The sequence below is a fragment of the Peromyscus eremicus genome, chromosome 2 (assembly GCF_949786415.1).
Source record: "Peromyscus eremicus chromosome 2, PerEre_H2_v1, whole genome shotgun sequence".
Classification (NCBI taxonomy): domain Eukaryota; kingdom Metazoa; phylum Chordata; class Mammalia; order Rodentia; family Cricetidae; genus Peromyscus; species Peromyscus eremicus.
The window spans coordinates 34,059,253-34,078,468 of NC_081417.1; the positions used below are offsets into that span (position 1 = coordinate 34,059,253).

Sequence of the window (19,216 nt, forward strand, 5' to 3'; positions counted from 1 at the left end):
TGTCTAAATCAGGCAATAAGATATCATCCATACAATGGAAAATTATAGATTGAGGAAATTGTTTATGAATTAGTTTGGACATGCTTATGAATTAGTTCTAATGGCTGCTGTACAAAATATTGACATAAGTGGGGCTGTTTAACATTTCTTGTGAAAGAATCTTCCAGTGGTATCTTTTAATATGCTGGAAATTATTATAAGTAGGCACTGCGAAGGCAAATTTTTCTCTATCCTGTTCTTGTAAAACTATAGTAAAAAAGCAGTCTTTTAAATCAATCACTATAATAGACTATCCTTTAGGTAGTAAAGAAGGCAAGGGAATTCCAAGTTGAAAGTGCCCATTGGCTAAATCACCTTATTTATGGCTCTTAAATCTGTTAACCTTTTCCATTTTTCCAGATTTAGTTTTAATAACAAATACAGGAGAATTCTAAGGAGTTGTTGATTCTTCGACATGTTGAGCATTTAGCTGCTCCTGTACCAGCTGTTCTAATGCTGATATCAAAGGCCATTGTTCCACTCAGACAGGTTTGTCAGTTAACCATTTTAAAGGCAGAGCTGTTGGTACCTTTGAAAGATCTGCAGCTGTTATGCCCTGCTTATGTATAACCTGAACAGTAGGTGAGTGTTTTTGACAATACCTTTTAAATTTTTTCTCAGATGCATATGTTAGTTTACAGTTCATTTTTGAGATTGGAGGAGTGATAATCTGCGTTTTCCATTGCTGCAACATATCCTGTCCCCACAAATTCATTGCTATGTGGCTTTAATTTTCCTATCTGTCCTTTTGGCCCTATACACTCGGCCCATCTTGCACTTTGTTTTACCTGAGATAAAGTTCTAATCCCTAGAAGCTGAACATTTACCTCTTGAAGCGGCCTGAATGCTAAAATTGTGGTGAAATTATTGGTCTATCTGTTTCTGTGTCTACCAAACACTCAATTTCAATGCCATTAATTTGTATTTTTAGCTTTGGTCTATGATCATTTATAGAAGTTTGCCAAAATACTTGTTTTATGGCCTCTCCTGAAAATTTTCTTTTATCTATTGATGTTGTTCTGTCGTCCAGAGCAGTATGGTTTTTAACAACAGACATTAAGTCTTTTAATTGCTCTGTAGATGGGTTTCCCCAATGCTTATAGGGAATAATTGAACCAAATTTGACACTGGGGCCTGCAAGAGGCCCCCTGAAGCATTTCCCAACGGCAAAGGGTTACCTAGCCTTTCCCTTGTTGATCTGCATTCATTAGTCCAATGCCGGCCTTTGCCACACTTTCTGTCTTCTGTTTGGATTATCTCTAGAAAAACATTGTTTCTAGGAACATCTTGCCTACAATCCCTTTTCAGGTGACCTTGTTTATCACAATTAAAATGTCTGACCTTTTGATGTTCCTTAAAATTTTTAGAAATTACCTCTCCTATCCAAGTATTATAAATATAAGATCCAATATCAACTGTATTTCAGATCCATTCATCTATGGGTGCTGATCTTGCCTTTAAAGGCCTAATACCCTTTTGTACTTTGAATTAGCATTTCAAAAGCCAAAAATTCATTTAATATTTGTCTAACTTCTGTCTCATATCATTGTATTTACAGCTGAAATCAATCTTTGTAAAAAAAAAAAATCAGTGAAGGCTTCTTTTGAGCCTTATATAATTTTAGTAAATGACTCAGTCCTGTTTCCTGATTCTTCAACCCTGTCCCAAGCATTCAAAGCTCCAAAATACATCAAGGTGTTATCATTAAATACAGACTGTCTTTGCAAATCAGAATACTGGCCCTCACCAAGAAACTGATTTCTTGAGAAATTTTATTATCTCTAGCACTACCTGGTTGTTCTATGGCCAGGGCCATACAGATTGGGGTGCCATGCACTGTCACCCAGGGCTATAGTGACATCAGTACCCAAGCTGTGGCCATGGGCCATGTCTGGGTCTGTGGCCCTACAGCAGCCAGGGTCTGTGTTGATGTCCATGGCTCCTGTTACCATCAAAGGTCATGTGATTGCCCAGTGTTGGGCTGCCACCTGAGGCCATGTTGGAGCCCTGGGACCACACTACTGCTGGGTCCATTCCTATCTGAGAGATCTGTACTGCCACCCAGGGCTATGGTGACAATTGGACCAAAGTTGCTGCTAATGGCCTTGTCTGGATCTATGGTCCTGCTGCAGCTGGGGTCTATAGTGAGGTCTATTGCCCATGTTGCCATAGGGGCCCATGAAAATCATGTGTTGAATCATGTGTTGAAGTACAAGGGCCATGCTGAGCTGACCTCACCACTCACTGGCCAGAGGAGAGCTGCCCCCTCACCAGAGAGCTGACCCTGTCCCCTGCTGGCCCTGTCCCTCATAGGAGAGCTGGCCCCCACACTTGGGAAAGCTGCCTCCACCCTCACCTGAGGGGGGTGGTCCAAGCAGCCCAGACTGAGCAACTCAGCCACCACCCAGGCAGACATCCAGTGCTTTGAGTCGGCCCACCCTAACATCTATCCCATGTATGACCTGCTGGAGTATGTGAAGGGACCGGTCCTGCAGAACCATACCCCCAGGACAACAGCAGGAAATCTGAGAGGAGTTTTGGTGAGAGTCCAGTATTGATGGTGTACCAGAAACCAGAGACCTTGAACCTGACCAACAAGTCATTACACAATGAACTTTTGCAAGTAAAGCTGTCTGGGGAAAAGTGTATACTGCATACTACACCACAGCTCCCAACGCCACTAAGACAAATGAAGAGGCAATGGAGAGGTAGGAAAGATGGAGGAGCAAAGTGTTTGCTTTGTTTTGCTTTTTGTTATTTTTGTTTTTTAATAATTTATTTATTCTTATTTTGTGTACATTGGTGTTTTGCCTGCATGTATGTCTGTGTGAGGGTGTTGTCAAATCTTGGAGTTACAGACAATTGTGAGCTGCCATGTGGGTGCTGGGAATCGAACCCGGGTCTTCTGGAAGAACAGTCAGTACTATTAACCGCTGAGCCATCTCTCCAGCCTGTTTTTGTGTGTTTTTAAATTAATATTCTTATTTGTATTTTTTATTTTCCATTTTTATTTTATTTTTATTATTTCTTTTAAAGTTTTCTGTAGACAAAATTCTAAATGGTCTTATTAAATGAAAAACAGAGCCAAATACAGAGTTAAAAACCCAGAGATCAGAGCAGTAGCCAAGAGCTAAGACCACCTTCTTACCACTCGCGGCCGTCCTTCCCTGATAGAGAGACCTTCTTCCTGTGTCCTGTCTTTTTATTGTCTTTCTGTTCCGCCTTCTCATTGGTTCTAAACCCAACCACATGACGTCCTTGTCACTGCCTGTCTATACAGACCTCCAGGTCTCTATGGTTGGTACTGGGATTAAAGGCCTGTCACCATTGCTGGCTGTGTCCTTAAACACACAGAGACTCTGCCTGCCATGTGATCGGATTAAGGTTGTGTGCTACCACTGCCAGACTTCTGCTTAATGGCTATGACCGCTGATCTCCAGGCAACTTTATTTATTAACATACAAATAAAATCAAATTTCAGCACAAACAAAATATCACCATAGCCGGGCGGTGGTGGCGCATGCCTTTAATCCCAGCACTGGGGAGGCAGAGCCAGGTGGATCTCTGTGAGTTCGAGGCCAGCCTGGGCTACCAAGTGAGTTCCAGGAAAGGCGCAAAACTACACTGAGAAACCCTGTCTCGAAAAACCAAAAAAAAAAAAAAAAAAAAAAAAAATCACCATAGTTTTCCTTGTGGGGGATGCTACAAGGGTGAAGGGCAGATACAGAGGGACTGGGAAACTAGTGGGATTGGGGTGCATGATATGGAATTTCCAAAGAATCAATACAAAATTATGTTTTAAATAAATAAATAAATACTATGTTTTCTTCTTTTCTTTTCTTTAAAAAAAGATTTATTTTTTATTTGTGTGTGTGTGTGTGTGTGTGTGTGTGTGTGTGTGTGTGTGTGTGTACTGTGTGTTTTTGCATTCCCATGGACACCAGAAGAAGGATGGGATGTCCTGGAGCTGTTATTTTGTACTGCCTGGCTGGGGGATGCCAATCTAACTTGGGTTCTCTGGAAGAGCAGGAAGGCTTTTACACACTGAGCCATCTATCCAGCTCTATGTGATTTCTAAGGCTGCGGATTACCTACCTCCAGAGCATGAATGAGCCATTAATGATATTTTCATGGTAACATCCCAGAGTTGAGAACAAAGGAAATAGAACTGCTAGCCAATGGAGAAAACGACTTGTGAAATTTTGATCAGTTGATGATTGAAGATGGAGGGGAAAACTAGTGATGAGATTTGTACTGTAGGGCTAGGAGGATAGCTCAAGGGTACTATCACTATCATTATTACTAACAGTGAGTGGCTTTTTAGGGGAAACGCTTACTTATGTTCTGAAATCCTCAGCAAACTGGTTCAGCCATCCGTCTGTCCCCAAAATGGCAATTAAATAGACAAGCAACGATGAAAATAGACAAAAGAGGCCGGGCGGTGGTGGCACACGCCTTTAATCCCAGCACTTGGGAGGCAGAGCCAGGCGGATCTCTATGAGTTCAAGGCCAGCCTGGGCTACCAAGTGAGTCCCAGGAAAGGCGCAAAGCTACACAGAGAAACCCTGTCTCGAAAAACCAAAAAAAAAAAAGAAAAAAAAAAAAAAAGAAAATAGACAAAAGATATTTATTTAATGTGGCCCCATTGGGAAGAAGAACAATAAAAGGATTCATTGACTCCAAACTCTGTCTTTGCCATAGTGACGCATGCTTTAAGCTTAAATAGAGGAAGATTGTGGTAGGTAGTATGAGGCATGCATAACTAAGTGGTCCTTGTCAAGATGTGGTCTGGTTAATCATTGACTTGGTTCTGGTTCTGCTTGGTGGTCTGAAGAAGTCCTTACAACTGTGCTGTACAGTGATGTCTTCTATTTGAATATCTCATTAAGATGCAATAAATTAAAACAGACAAGCAGACTGACTCATAAGTCTCAGGGAGCTCCTGAAGTAGACAAGATTCCCGAGACCTCTCCCCAAGATTACAAAGCAATACCGGTTGTTGGGGAAAAGTGACTGTTTATCTGGCAGGATGAGTTCTTGGGAGCTGCCACCTGTGCCACTGTGGATTTGGGGGTGACACAGCTGCGTCTGAGTCTTTTGTGCCTTCTTTAACCTATGCTGTGTATGTAAGACGAATAAACCCCCTGGTTTTCTAGTGGGACTTGAAGGAAATTAGTACCATTGAGACCCTGTCTGGGGAAAGGTGTTTATCCATGTCTCCCACAGAAAGCTCATGTAACACTTTGTCATCACTTGAGGACATCAGTCCAGTTCTCAGGAGATAACTACTGCTCCAGCTTGCATCCTTACCATCATAAATTATTGTCTTCGTGGAGTGGGGGCAGTAAAATTCTGTTCTGTGAGCATCACCTAGAGTTGAGGTGACTGTGCGTTTAGGACAATGACTTGTCTTTGTACCTTCAGCCTTGAAGGAGCTGAACTAGGCTAGATAGCCCCTCCATGAGTGATTAATATGCCATGTGTGTAACTAAGAAGTAAAACAGAGGGAGCAGGAACAACATGAAGGCAGAGATGCCAGCTTTTTATCCTGTGTCTGTCTACTTACCTTGTAGGCCCAACGAGGAGTCAAGGCTTTTTAATCAAACTGGTTTTTAAGTGCCTATTCGGTACAGCACTTGCATATCATGGTCAAAGTCCTGGGCTTCATCTCTGGGGTGAGGGTGAGGGAGGTGGGAGGCAGGAGAGAGATAAAGATAGAGTGACTATGTAAGGGTTTTTCTTCTCTCTCTCTCTCTCTCTCTCTCTCTCTCTCTCTCTCTCTCTCTCTCTCTCAATGAATGAATTAAAAAACAAGGACATGACCACTTCAAGGCCTGGTTGAGGAGGTTTACTGTAGATATGAGAGAGCACAGCCAGAGGCGTCTGGAAGGGTCTGGACTGAACATGGCCATGAGAAGAGAGGAGGTGGGGGTTGGGAGGGTGAGAGAGGAACCAGGAGGCAGGCCAGGAGTGAGTTGGGACACCAAGAGGGCAAGAGAGCAGGTGACCTCATAGCCAAAACGGCTGGGTTGGGTAGGAAAGAGAGGTCGGGAGAAGGGGAGTGAAGCTCAGGGGTTGGAGAGGTTGAAAGCAGGGGGCAGAGTGTGCCAGCCAGGATGACTCTGTAACAGGTACTGGCGATGCTGGGAGAGACTGGCAGCCAGTTACCGCTTTATTATGTTAACAGGCACCTCAGTTAGCCATTTGCCCTGAAGTTGAGACCTAACACTGTCTTCCTTCCTTCCTTCTTACAAAGACAAAGGGGCCGGGTTGAAAGCCAGGCCACCTCCCTGCTGGCCTCCAATGTCTGAATGTATGTCTTTCCAAAACATATTTTGTTGAATCCTAACATCCTCTGTGATAGTGACATGGTAGGGAAGGAGACAGGAACATGAAATACAAATTTGACCTGATAGTTATGGCCTTATGGGGTAACGTCATGCAATCCTACTATAGCGCCCAGCTGTGCTCTGCAAGGGAGTGACCTGTGCATTACGGGGGGGATGCTGAGACCCAGAAATTCAGCCAGAGGACCCAGTAACATCTTGTTATAGTTGTGCTTTAGTCAGGGGCTTCTTGGTTCTGAGAGCCCATCTTTGGACAAACTACTTCTCCGTCTCCAGTTCCTGGAAATGCTCCCTTTAAATCATGGAAAATGCCACAACTGTGTGCATAGGATTAGCATAAATCTTCCCTTCAACCCATAAAACCCCAAAACCCAGAGTTTGGGACATTCAGCCTGTCTTAGTTACTGTTCTGTTGCTGTGAAGAGACACCATGACCAAGGCAATGCAAAAGAAAGCATTTAATTGGGAGATTATTTTAGAAAACAGTTTCAGAGGATTAGTCCATGACCTTCATGATGGGGAACAGAGTAGCAGAAAGTAGACGTGGTGCTGGAGCAGTAGCTGGGAGCTTATATCCTGATCCACAGGCAGGAGGTAGACAGAGAATAAGCTTGGGCCTGGTTTGGGTTTTTGAGCCCACCCCCAGTGACGTACATCCTCCAACAAGACTACACTTCCTAAATCTTCCCAAACAGTTCTACTAACTGAGGACCAAACATTCAAACATGAACCATTCTCATTCAAACCACCTCACAGCTCCTCACAGCTGGAGTGTCCTCTCCTTTACTTGGGGGAGCTCTTGCTTTGTTTCCAAAAATCTGTGGAGTCTCTACTCGGTCTGTATTTCCTGAAAGTTCTTATAAAGCCTGGTGAACTCTTGAACAGGTCAAGTGCACCTCCTTAGTGAGCTCTCAAACAGATTAGGGATCTATAAGTGGAGTTTACATACCCCGAGGCAGTAAACTCAATTCAATGTAAAGAAAGATTGGTGGTCAGGGTTGGGATAGGGAGTGAAGAGAAGGGACAGTCAACATTCAAACTTTTTTATTTATTTGTATTTTATGTACATTGGTGTTTTGCCTGCATGTATGTGTATGTGAGGGTGTCAGGAATTACAGACAGTTGAGAGCTGCCATGTGGGAGCTGGGAATTAAACCCTGGTCCTCTGGAAGAGCAGCCAGTGCTCTTAACCACTGAACCTTGGCCTTCTCCCCATCCCCTCAACACCCAAACTTTAAGGTAGCTGTGGTTTTATCAACCAAGGATGTCTTGGACAACTTTTAAGAGAAGAGCTGGTTGGCAGTGGTGGCGCACACCTTTAATCTCAGCACTTGGGAGGCAGAGGCAGGTGAATCTCTGAGATTGAGGCCAGTCTGGTCTACAGAGTAAGTTCCGGGACAGCCAGGACTACACAGAAACACCCTTCCTCAAAAAAACCAAAAGCAAAAACAGAGAGAAAAGAGCCATGCTGATTTGCCAACTGTAGTGATAGAAAGAGACAGTTTCTTAACATGCTAGCAGGCCTTACTGTCACTAGCATCCATGTATGTTGAATAAACACGTGATGACTACTTTGAGCCTGCTGCAAGTTGATGTTAGTATGGGCAGGGACAGGAAGGAACAATTTCTACTCTGGGTGCTGAGCACTCTGGCACCATCAGCTTAGCTTGACTTTGTCTGGCTGTCTTTTGTTGGTCCCTCTCTAAGCCACTTCTCACTTTATCAGCACTGTGGCCCACTTCCAACTACACACAGTATGTCCCAGAATCAGCAGGAGTCAGTGTTACAGGTTGCACATTGCTATCTTGGTTACTTCTTTCTTCTTTCCCTCCCTTCTTGGTTTTCAGAAACAAAATCTCGTCATGTCTTCCTAGATGGCCTTGAACTTGCTATGTGTATCGGGTTGACCTCATACTTGGAGCAGTTCTCCTGCTTCTGTTTCCCAAGTGCTGGAATTACCGGCATGCACCTTCACACTTGGCCTGCCTGGGAGTTTCTTCCAGCTTCCAACTTACCCCTTCATCTCTTCGGGGCTGGAATTGTTGGCTGCCTTAACTTTTTGTGGTGGTTTGAATGAGAATGTGCTCCCATCGGTTTACATATTTGGATGCTTGGTACCTAGTTGGTGGAACTGTTTGGAAAGGATTAGGAGGTGTGGCCTGGGTGGAGGTGGTGTTGCTCTGTTGGAGGAGGTGTATCTCTGGGAGTCAGCTTTGAGGTTTTCTCTCTTCTTGCCTCCAGTTTGTGCATCAGGTGTGAGCTCTCAGCTACTGCTCCAGCACCATGCCTGCCCACCTGTTGTCATGCTCCCTGCCATGGTGGTCATGGACTCTAACCCTCTGGAACTGTAAGCAAGCTCCCAGTGAAATGCTATCTTTTATAATTTGCCTTGGCCTGGGTCCAGGCCTTCTTGAATTGGGAAGGAGAATGGATGAGAAAGGAGCCATCAGCCATGTTCTTCTTGAATTGGTTTTTACAATCTCCATAGTTCAAATATGTGTCTGTCTTTAATGGGCAAGGAGGGTGTGGGATTATCAAATCAGCCTCAGGTAAGAACTCAGGCAAAAAAATTTTCAGTGTCATCATTCCATGAATGCCAGCGCAGTGTGGTAAACAATTAGTCTCCTCTACTTGAAATAGGCCCTGAGATTCGTTGACTAATAGAATATGATCGAACTGTTGCATATTTATGCCGGTTTCTGGGTCTAGGACTGAAGAACCTGGTGGTCTTTACCCTTATCCCCACTGCAGCGCTCTGAGGGAACCAAACAGCTTCCTTGGAAGGCCACATTTCGGTGTCCTGGCTGATGGTAGGGACAGAGGTCCAGCATCAGCTGCAGATGTGAGTGACGGGGCGTTTACATGGCGTGGGCTCTTAGTCCTTAATGTCCTCCTGCTGTCACAGCTCACAGACAAGATGCTGAGCACTGCTGGAGCTGCCTGAACTAAGAAATTCTAAGACACTGAATTTCGAGATATTGCATCACACTGCTGTATCTCCCTAATTCAGAAGGCCACCACCAAAGAGTAGAATGAGAAAAAAGTACCTGGACTTCTCATGTGTTTTTCATTCTTTATAAGTGGGGAGTGAGAAAGAATATTTTATGGAGTCGTTCATGAGGCTTTGGGAGTATGAGGTCAGTAAGGTAAGAGAGGGAGAAGGGACTCCAAAGATGAAGCCTGGGAACACTGTCACAATTGGAAAGCGTTTGGAGGAGTGATTAAACTCGTGTAAGAAGTGATGCCTGGGGCTATTCTACTAGGGGGATAGTTCAGTGGTTGTGATGATGGTTGACTTGGCTGACTTTACAATCGCCTCACTTTAGTTATGACTGTGAGGTTGTTTGCAGAGAGAATTATCTGGGAGGGAATACCTGTCCTGAATGTGGATGTCTTCTTAATCAGTGTTCTATTGCTGTAAGAGACACCATGATCGCAGCAACTCTTATAACAGAAAGCATTTAACTGGGGATGGCTTTCAGTTTCAGAGGTTTAGTCCCTTATCATCATGGCAGGGAGCATGTCAACATTCAGGCAGGTGTGGTGCTGGAGAAGGAGCCGAGAGTTCTATATCCAGATCTGCAGGCAGCAGGAACAGACTGTGGACCTGGCTGGACTTCTGAAAACTCAGAGCCCACGCCTAGTGACATACTTCCTTCAACAAGGCCACACCTCCTAAATCTTTCAAATAGTGCCCATCCCCAGTGACATACTTCCTTTAAGAAGGCCACACCTCCTAAATCTTTCAAATAGTGCCACTCCAAGAATTCAAATCTATGAGCCTATGGGGGCTGTTCTTACTCAAACCACCACAGTGGGGAACACTGGTGTCCTGAACAAAATAAAAAGGGGGAGAGAGGAAAGCTAGCGGAGCTGGGCTCTGGCATTTCCTCTCTCTCAGTCATCACCTGCATGGCCTCTCCTTCCTGCCAGCTGAGAACTGTTCCTGCCACCATGCCTTTCATGACGGACTGTATCCCCTGGATTTTCAGCCAGAATAAACTTTTCCTCCCTTAAATTGCTTTCTGTGGATGTTTAATTACAGGAATGAGAAAAAGGATAGATATGGTGGTAGGCCTGTCACCTACTTGCCTTAGCTCCACTGAGGCTGAGGCTCAATCTTCAGCCACATTTAAAAAAATCCCTCTTCTCCTTGATCCCTAATTTTCTCTTCTGCTTATCCAGTGTGCAGAGATATCACAGATTTATTTCCACCCCAAGGAAAATTACATGATAAAGAAAACACACTTTTAGATTGCGTTAGCATATACAGTCCAAAGAGGAGCTTTGCACACAGGAAGATGAGAAGAATAAAGTCAGGTTTTAGACTTTCACCCCTCAAAACTGGTGAAATGAAATTTCACTTCCCCCAGATTCTCTACCAGGCAAAACTAAGCTAAAATCAGATCTGGGTCGTTTCCCAGATTATGAGTACCACAGAAGCAAATCATGTTCAAATTACAGCAATCATTACAGAAAAAGTGATACAAATGTAACCCTGAACTCAAAAGAAGAGTACTTTTCACAACTACTTTACACTATAGCCCAATATAATACAAGTGTATATGCAAGAACAGAGCTCAGCTCACACACAATGGAACACAGATTGAGACAAAAGAGCCAGTTGCTAATCTAACTCACTTTGTGTTTTAGTTACGTAAGAATGAAACAGAGGCTTAATAATGTCATTTAAAATTAACAAATAGTCAAAAACAGAGAGGGATGCTTGCTTAGCATGTTCAAGGCTCCAGGCTTGATCCTGAGCACTGTAAATAAGTAAATAAACACAAACAAGGAAATGAATAAAATAAAGAGGATATAGCTAAAAATCAAATTTCTGGCACAGATCTCTAAGGAAAACCATGAGAGGTTCAGTGATGGACACAGAGGAAGAAAAGCCAATATAGGAATAATTAGGTCCTCATTATTTCATTAAAAATACTTAGGCAATATTGTTTCATAAGACTTGAAAGAGCCCATGCATACTTCATTAAATATATTTTTCTTTTCTTTCTTGTGTGTGTGAGGGGGGTGAGGTGGGGTGGGCTGGTTCTCTCTATATAGCTCTGACTGGCCTGGAACTTACACAGAGATGTGTCTGCTTCTGTCTCCTGTGTGCTGGGTTTAAAAACATGTCCCACCATGAAAAGATTGTTCATATTCTTTTTTGCTGTTTTTTGAGACAGGGTCTTATTTTATAGCCTTTGCTGGCCTGGAACTCACTATGTAGACCAAGATGGCCTTGAACTCACAGAGAGCCATCTGCTTCAGTCTCCAGAGTCCTGGGATTAAAGGTGTTTGCCACCACACGAGGCTTGTTTTCTTATTATTAATGGTTGCATTTGTAGCATAATGTACTTCTACTTTTAGGTGGCTGATACTATAACCATTAACTATAGAAGAACATAGAAATCCAAGCAACTGAGTTATCAATAAACACACAAATAGATTGAGAATTTCTGGGAAAATTCTCTAACAGAGTTAAAAGTATAGGGATTGTTAATTTCATTATTTATCTATCCTTTCATACCTTTGTGGTATCTATGAAGACAAAGACTAGGTAGACCTTTCTCATTGCTATATAACTCAGGGCTGGGTGCAAGATTAGGTACACAGTAAGCATTTGGTAAATGTTTGTGAAATTCACTAATACCCATTCAATAAGTATTGGTTGAACCCTGTCCTAGGTCCTGAACAAACAAATAAGGTTAAAAAGTTTTAAAATATAGTGTAGTAAACACATAGTATAGTGATAAAAATTCACATAGGCCTATAGAGGAGGGTAACAGACAATGAGCGGTAGAGGCCGAAAGAATTTTACAGGAGAATAGACATCCAGAAGAGGACGAGCCGGCCACAGCGGCACATGCTTTTATCCCCAGCACTCGGAGGCAGAGGCAGACAGATGTCCAGATGTCTGTGAGTTCGAGGCTAGCCTGGTCTGTATAGTGAGTTCCCCGACAGCGAGAGCTATATAGTGAGGCCCTGTCTCAAATCCTGCCCCCCCACCCAAAAGAAGAGGACAGTATATGGAAAGACATGTGGGAGGGACACTACTTGTGATTAGGAAACCAGCCCTCCTCCCACTGCTCAAACCCGACTACGGTGAATTTGAAAGCGCTGTTCTTTATCTCACAGTGAATACACACGTACTGCCTGTGTGTGTGCACATGCAGGCTGGAGAAGGGCACCCGGCATCTTCCCCTGTTCCTTTGAGACAGGGCCTTTCGCTGAATCTGGAGCTCACTGTTCCGGGCTAGCCTGTCAAGACGCAAGCCCTAGCCTGTCTCTGTCTCTTCTCTAAGCACTGGAGTTTTGGGGATATGTGGGAACACTTTTTAACAATGTACGTGATGGGATCCGAGCGGAATCTTGAGCAGCGAGTGATCCTACCAACAGAACCACCTCCCCAGCTCCAAGGTGCTTTGTTTTAATCAATTGCCAATCGGCTCATTACTCTTCCTCCATTATTTTCTATTCTCATAAAATATTCTTAGTTTCAGGATAAATACTACAGGCTGGAGAGATGGCTCAGTGGTTAAGAGCACTGGAGGATGCTCGTCCAGAGGACCTGGGTTCAGTTCCCAGCACCCACATGACAGCTCACAACTGTCTGTAACTCCAGTTCCAGGGAATCAAATACCCTCAATCAGACATACATGCAGACAAAACATCAATGCACATTAAAAAAAAAAAAACTTGAAAAAAAGAATAAAAAAATAAATACCACAACGACCAGAGATTTATGTGTCTCCCTGTAATGTAGGTGCTGTGTCCTGGCACAGCTCCTGGATAGACCTGACTGAGTTGCAAGAAATGAAGAAAAGACAAACCGGCACAGAGGTATGGACAAAAGCTGGGGTCATGTGGATTGGGCCCTCTGATGGAAAAACAGCAGCTCCCGGGAAGCTAAGCATGTTTATTATGTCAGAGTTCAACAGAGAGGTGGGATTGTGACGTACAGATAAGTACAGAATCGGGGTGTAGCATGCAGCTGGGTCAGGGAGACAGGTTTCCCTAATCTTGGTAGAAGCACTCTCTGAAGGGGGACCAGTATTCAGGATGGAAATACAGGAGTGGGGGTTGGGGGGACTACAGTGGACATTGTCCCCCCACACTATCCATATCCACTCATAGATCAGGGGAAGGCTTTGCCATTTCCCCATGGGTCTGAGCCTCAGGTCCTTGACATGACTATGCCCGTGTCAACAGCACGCATTCCCTCAGACCTTCCCCCACTTCCAGCACTCATTTGCTGACTTATTTATGTTGAACAGTTGAAAGTACAGATTCAATCTAAAAAAAAAAAAATCTCCTTTCTAATGACTTGAAAAATATCTGCTCTAATTGGGGCTTTAAAGTCTGTTAGAAGAAAAAGTTACAGCAGAAACAAGGTTTTCAGTTAACTTTAACGATCTGAATCAAAGAGAACGAACTTTCTGGCCACTCCGAAGTCACTTCTAAATGTATAAACACATCCATTTATTTCAAAACCACTTACTGTCCACCCACTTGCTGTTGAATGCTGGGACTACAGAGATGGATGAGACAGAGCCAGCCCCACAACAATGACTGTTTGGCAGCAGACAGGAGAGAAAACAAACGGTGTAATATACTTGCAATGTCAGAGAAGAGGGCATCAAGAGAAGAGCGTGGCCTGCCTAAAGGAACCAGACAGCGTCTCCAGGAGGCATTTTCTGAATGGCTTTATTCATAATACGTGCAGTGGGTGAAGGGAGGGTAGACTGCAGAGAGAGGAACGGCTGGTGGAAAGGAACGGAGGTGGGAGGCTTGCTCCCCTGGTGTGAAGGGCATGTAGTCATTTGAACCATTGAAAATCTGAATGGGGCCTAAGCAGCTGGACGTCAGTCATTAGTCAAGGAGTGGTGCCCATTTAGGGAGAAATCCCCAAATTCATTTTGAGAAAGCTGGTGGGAGTGAAAAATGAGAAAGGAGCGTGGGAGACATTTCTGGGAGGCAAATGAAAAGATAGCCCACATCGCATCATGGGAGACCTACCACAAGCCAGGCTCTATTTCGAGAGCGTCACAGGTATTGCGCCTATGCATATATTATCACATTTTGTCTCTTTAAACATTGTAATAGGCCCACAATACTGTCTCATTGGTAGAGTTGGTTTTAAAATATGAGTGAAATCACAGGCCCACAGACATTTCCCAGGCAGGCAAACGATACTAAGAGGAAACACTGGTAAGAAAAATGCCAGTGAGTAACTTTGTCAGAACACAATAATAGTTCTATTTCTAGACTTCTATTATCATATTATTTTTGGTGCCATTTATTTAAAGTACTGAGTTCACAGATCTTAACTAGGTTGACGTTATCTGGCCATACCTAACCTTCATCAAAACCAGGACGAATGAACAAGTAATTTGAGTTTTCTAGCACTCTTAAAAAAAAAACAAACCAAAAAAACAAGGAACTAGGACACTGTTTTAAGATGATCCTCATTTTTGGCTCCAAGGATTTCTTCATGTGGCCACACGATTTTCATTTTTTGCTGGTGGAGAGCGATGCTTGGGCACCCCGCCGTCGCCGAGGAGCAGGTGGTGAAGGCTTACTAGTGTTTTCAGGTTGAGACAGCGAGCTAACCTCCTCCCCCTCCTCCAGTCTAGAAAGGTGCAGGATCCGCCGATGCGTGCGTCGCACCGCAGCGGAACGGACGCGGGATGGTCGCGCGTCCCCGGCTCAGCAGAGGCGGGGAGTCAGCGAGCCGGGGGGAAGGTAGGAGAAGAGGGTCGGGGGCCAGGTCTGCCGTGCAGGGCGGAGAGGCGCGGGCCGGCGGGTGCGGGAGAGGCTGCCAGGCCGGGGCTGGAGCACCTCTGCAGCCGCGGGCCGGGCGCCGTGCCGTGCACGGGGCTCTCCGCGCGCTCCCCGGAGGCTGCTCCCGGAGAGGGGAGGGGGGCCTCCGGCGGGATCGGTGCTCCCCGGCCCCAGCCCCCTGCAGCACCCCGGGGCTGCGGGGGGCCGGGCGGCCACCAGGGGGCGGGAGCTCCGCGGCGAACAATGGCCGCTCGGCCGCGGCGGGAGGCGGGGCCGGGTGGAGAGAGGGGCTGGCGCGCGGCGGGCGGGCGGGCGGGCGCGCGGCGTGGCGCGGGCGCGCGCGACGCAGGCGGGGGCGCGCGGCGCGGGCCCGGGAGGGCGCGGCGGGAGCGCAGGGCGGCAGGCGGAGGCGGGGGGCGGGAGCCGAGGTGGGAGCCGGCGGCGGCGGCGGCGGCGGCGGCGGCGGCGGCGGCGGCCGAGCGGGGTCAGTTCTCGGGAGCGCTCGCCCATGTGGAGCCGTCTGCCGGGCGTCCGCAGCCCGCAGGTAAATCCCGGTGCGAGCGGCGCCGCCAGGCCCGACTTCCGCCGGCGGGGTCCGAGGCAGAGCGCCGGGAGCCGGCAGGGCCGCCCCTCGCGGCCTCGCTCCCGCGCCGCCCTGGGGGAGGGGAAGCGGGCGCGGGGAGGGGAGGGAGGGTAGTGGGGGGTGTGTGTGTGCAGCGCGGGCCGCACAGGTGTCCTGAGGGGCGGGGCGGGGGCGCCCGGCGTGATGGGGGGGAGGGAGGGAGGGCGCGGGGCGGCGGGAGGGCGGGGAGCCGCCGGGGCCTTCCGGGGGGCGTCGGGGCGGCGAGGCCGGGGCGGCTGCGGGTGGCTATTTCTGTAGAATGGGCAAGCGGCGAAGACGTAACTCGCCGGAATGGGGAAGGGAGGTGGGGCCGAGGCGACAAAATATAGCCTATGACAAGCAAGTTCCGCCGAGCCTCCGGCGAGCTAGGACCGTGACGGCTGGCTCGGCTTAAAGGGGTAGTTGGCGGTAGTGACCTTGCCGGGGCGTGGGGAGTTGGGTGAGACACAAAGCTGGGCTGCAGAATCCGCCGGGAGGGCAGGGACTCGGGTCTCCGCGGGGGTCTCGGGGGCGTGGGGGAGTGGGGCAGGGTGAGGGGCCAGTTCTGCAGAGGCAATTGAGGCAATGGACTAGGAGACCTGGGTAGGGGGTAGGAATGAGAGCCCGGTTGGGTGAGCGCGCTGAGGGGGTGGGGATGGGGGTGGGGGGCGAGGTCTGGACGTCCCTGCAATTATTAGGTACAACATTTCGCATTGTGAGCAGTTTCCATTATGGATCCCTCTGTGCCACCCCTCCAAAGCTTAGAACTTCTGGAGTGGCGATGGACCATCCAATTAGGGTAGACTAGGCAATGATGCACTCAACAGTCTGAAAGAGGATGGATCTTGCAGAAGTGATAGAGAGTATCCTTTAAACGAAAACCTCCATTATTGAGTGCTTGATCTCATGGTGTTGGGAACTTTGTTGATGCCTGCTTGGATTCTGATGTATTCTTACGTTTTCTGAGGGGCAACACTTGAAATCAAAGAGGTGTTGGGCAGGCAAAAAGATGGTAACACTGTAGAATTCATTAGGATGTTTCTTCCCCATCTTTCTTAAGATGATTCAAATATACTGACCTGGATAGAACTATAGTGGAAAAGTATAATTCAATTAAAAAGAAAAACTAAGACTCTGCTAGATTTTTTTTTAACATAGCAAATCTTTATCTTATTTTAGTGGAAACTCGAAATATCACTTGATTATGAATTTACTGCAGGCCTGTATTAATTGTGCAAATCAGATAATGCCCAACTACATGCATGGTGTGTATGGTCATGGTGCCAGTCCTGGGCACCTCTGTCTCATGTCATGACATGGCAGTGGTATGCGAAATTTACTTCTAAGTGGTGTTTAGTTGATCAGGTATAGTGTATTATTCCACACAAATGACTGTTTTTCCTTAAGAAACAGTGTTTTTGCATTTGTGAAAGTGTTGCGATTTAACCTAAGTAGGTAAGTTTCAAGTAGCATACAATTTTTAATTTCCTATTTGGAAACAATTTCAGCTTTCAGGAAAGTTGCAAGAATAAGAACATTGCAAAGAACATCCTTGTAACTTTTATCCAGATTTACCTGTTAGCTACTTTTATGCCCATTATTATTTACTCTTTGCCACATACACAATCCCCCGCCCCCCTCCCGCTGCACTGTTTATGGGTAAGATAGGTATATTATAACCCCTTGCTTCCAGATACTGGAATTTTATGTTTTACCTTACTTGGCTTGCTTGGAATGAAGTTCTAGGGAAGAATGAGACCTGCTTCTCTACAAAATTGCAAACTAAGATAGGACTGTCTCGGTGGCTCAGTGGATAAGGACGCTCATCACCGAGCGTGGACACACTTGCGGAGGTCAGAGGGCAACTTGTGTGAGCTGACTGTTGTCTTCTACCACGTGGGGCCTGGGGTCAAATTCAGGTCACCAGCCATGGTGGCACATGATTGGGAGCTTCAGGACAACCGAGGCTTTGCAGTGAGACTCATTTCTCACTGCACCAGGTGGGGCTCTGGGATGAAACTCTTGGGAGTTGTCCTCTGACCTCCACATTCCCACTGTGGCATTTTAATGTCCCCACTCATATGTACACCTGCACACACCAAAATAGACATTAAAAATAAAAAGGATAGTAATGGAAGTTTTAAATACAAAAACAGTACAGAAAGTATCTGAGAGTGAGTAGTCAGTGAAAATATTGGAATTGTTTTTGTACCTAACTTCTTTAGTATTTTTTAAAATTAAAAATTATTTTATGTGTGTGTATATATTTTCCTGCACATACGTGTATGCACCATGTGCACTTCTGCGTTTGCTTATGGAAGCCAGAAGAGAGCATTGGATCCCCTGGAACTGCAGTTACAGACAGTTGTGAGCTGCCGTGTGAGTTCTAGGAGTCGAACCCAGGGCTTTTGGAAGAGCAGCCAGTGAGTGCTTCACCACTGAGCCATCTCTCCGGCCCCATCATTAGTATTCTTTTTTTAAAAAATATATTTTTGTTTTATTTTTATGTGCATTTGTGTTTTTGCCATGGGTGTCAGGTCCCCTGAAACTGGAGTTATAGACAGGTGTGAGCTGCCATGTGGGTGCTGGGGATTGAACTTGGGTCCTCTGGAAGAAGAGTCAGCGCTCTTAACCCCTGAGCCATCTCTCCAGCCCCCATCATCATTAGTATTCTTACAGCTCCTTGTGGTGCTGGAGTTTGAACCCAGATCCTCCCATAGACTAGGAAGTCGCTAGCACAGGGCTGTACCACAGGCCAACTCCATATCATCATCATCATCATCATCATCATCATCATCATCATCATCGTGTGTCATAAACTCTGCTGGGTAGCTTAGGTTGTCTCTGAGCTCCCAGGGCCTCCCGCCTCAGCCTCCCCTGTACTACTGTACCTAGCGTTTACTTTATTTCTTTTATGCTGAATGCTTTGTGTCTGATCATGTATATTCCTGGAAAGAAAACCGTGTATTGATAATGTGAAGTTGAGCTATCTGTTAGTACCAGACTGCATGGAGAAATGGGCTACGTGATCAATCACATTGAAATAGTGTGTCTCATAAGTGTTCCAGAAAATATTAGAGGAGTGCTACCTATAATAGTTATAGTTTATGCTTATGTCATTGGTCGACTTTGAATATTTCCCCAAAGTTCTGTAGAGCTGCCCTAGATATTAAATGCTTGACATTTGTTGCTGTTGTTGAGTTTGTTTTGGAGCCAAGGATAACCCCTGCCTCTACTTCCCAAGTCCTAGGATTACAGGCTTGTGCCACTACAGCCCTTGACTTTGGCCCAGAAAAATATTGTAAGAAGGTAGATCTTTCATAATTTAGTGTGTAGTAAGAAGAGGACTTTGAATGTGTCTGAACTGGGTGTTGATCATAGCAGTGTGCATGTGGCTGTTTGTAGATAACCCAACCTATGGAGAAATGGATGTAGGACCGCCATA

General features: G+C 45.9%; 1 protein-coding gene across 1 annotated transcript in view; it reads left to right on the forward strand.

Annotated features, from left to right (window-relative positions):
* Positions 1 to 15,667: 15,667 nt before the first annotated feature.
* Stau2 (staufen double-stranded RNA binding protein 2) overlaps positions 15,668 to 19,216 on the forward strand; it is a 281,392-nt gene continuing 277,843 nt past the window's right edge. Inside the window, exon 1 of the mRNA XM_059253987.1 lies at positions 15,668 to 15,714. The gene's annotated coding sequence lies outside the window, so the exon portion shown is untranslated. The remainder of the gene's footprint in view (positions 15,715 to 19,216) is intronic.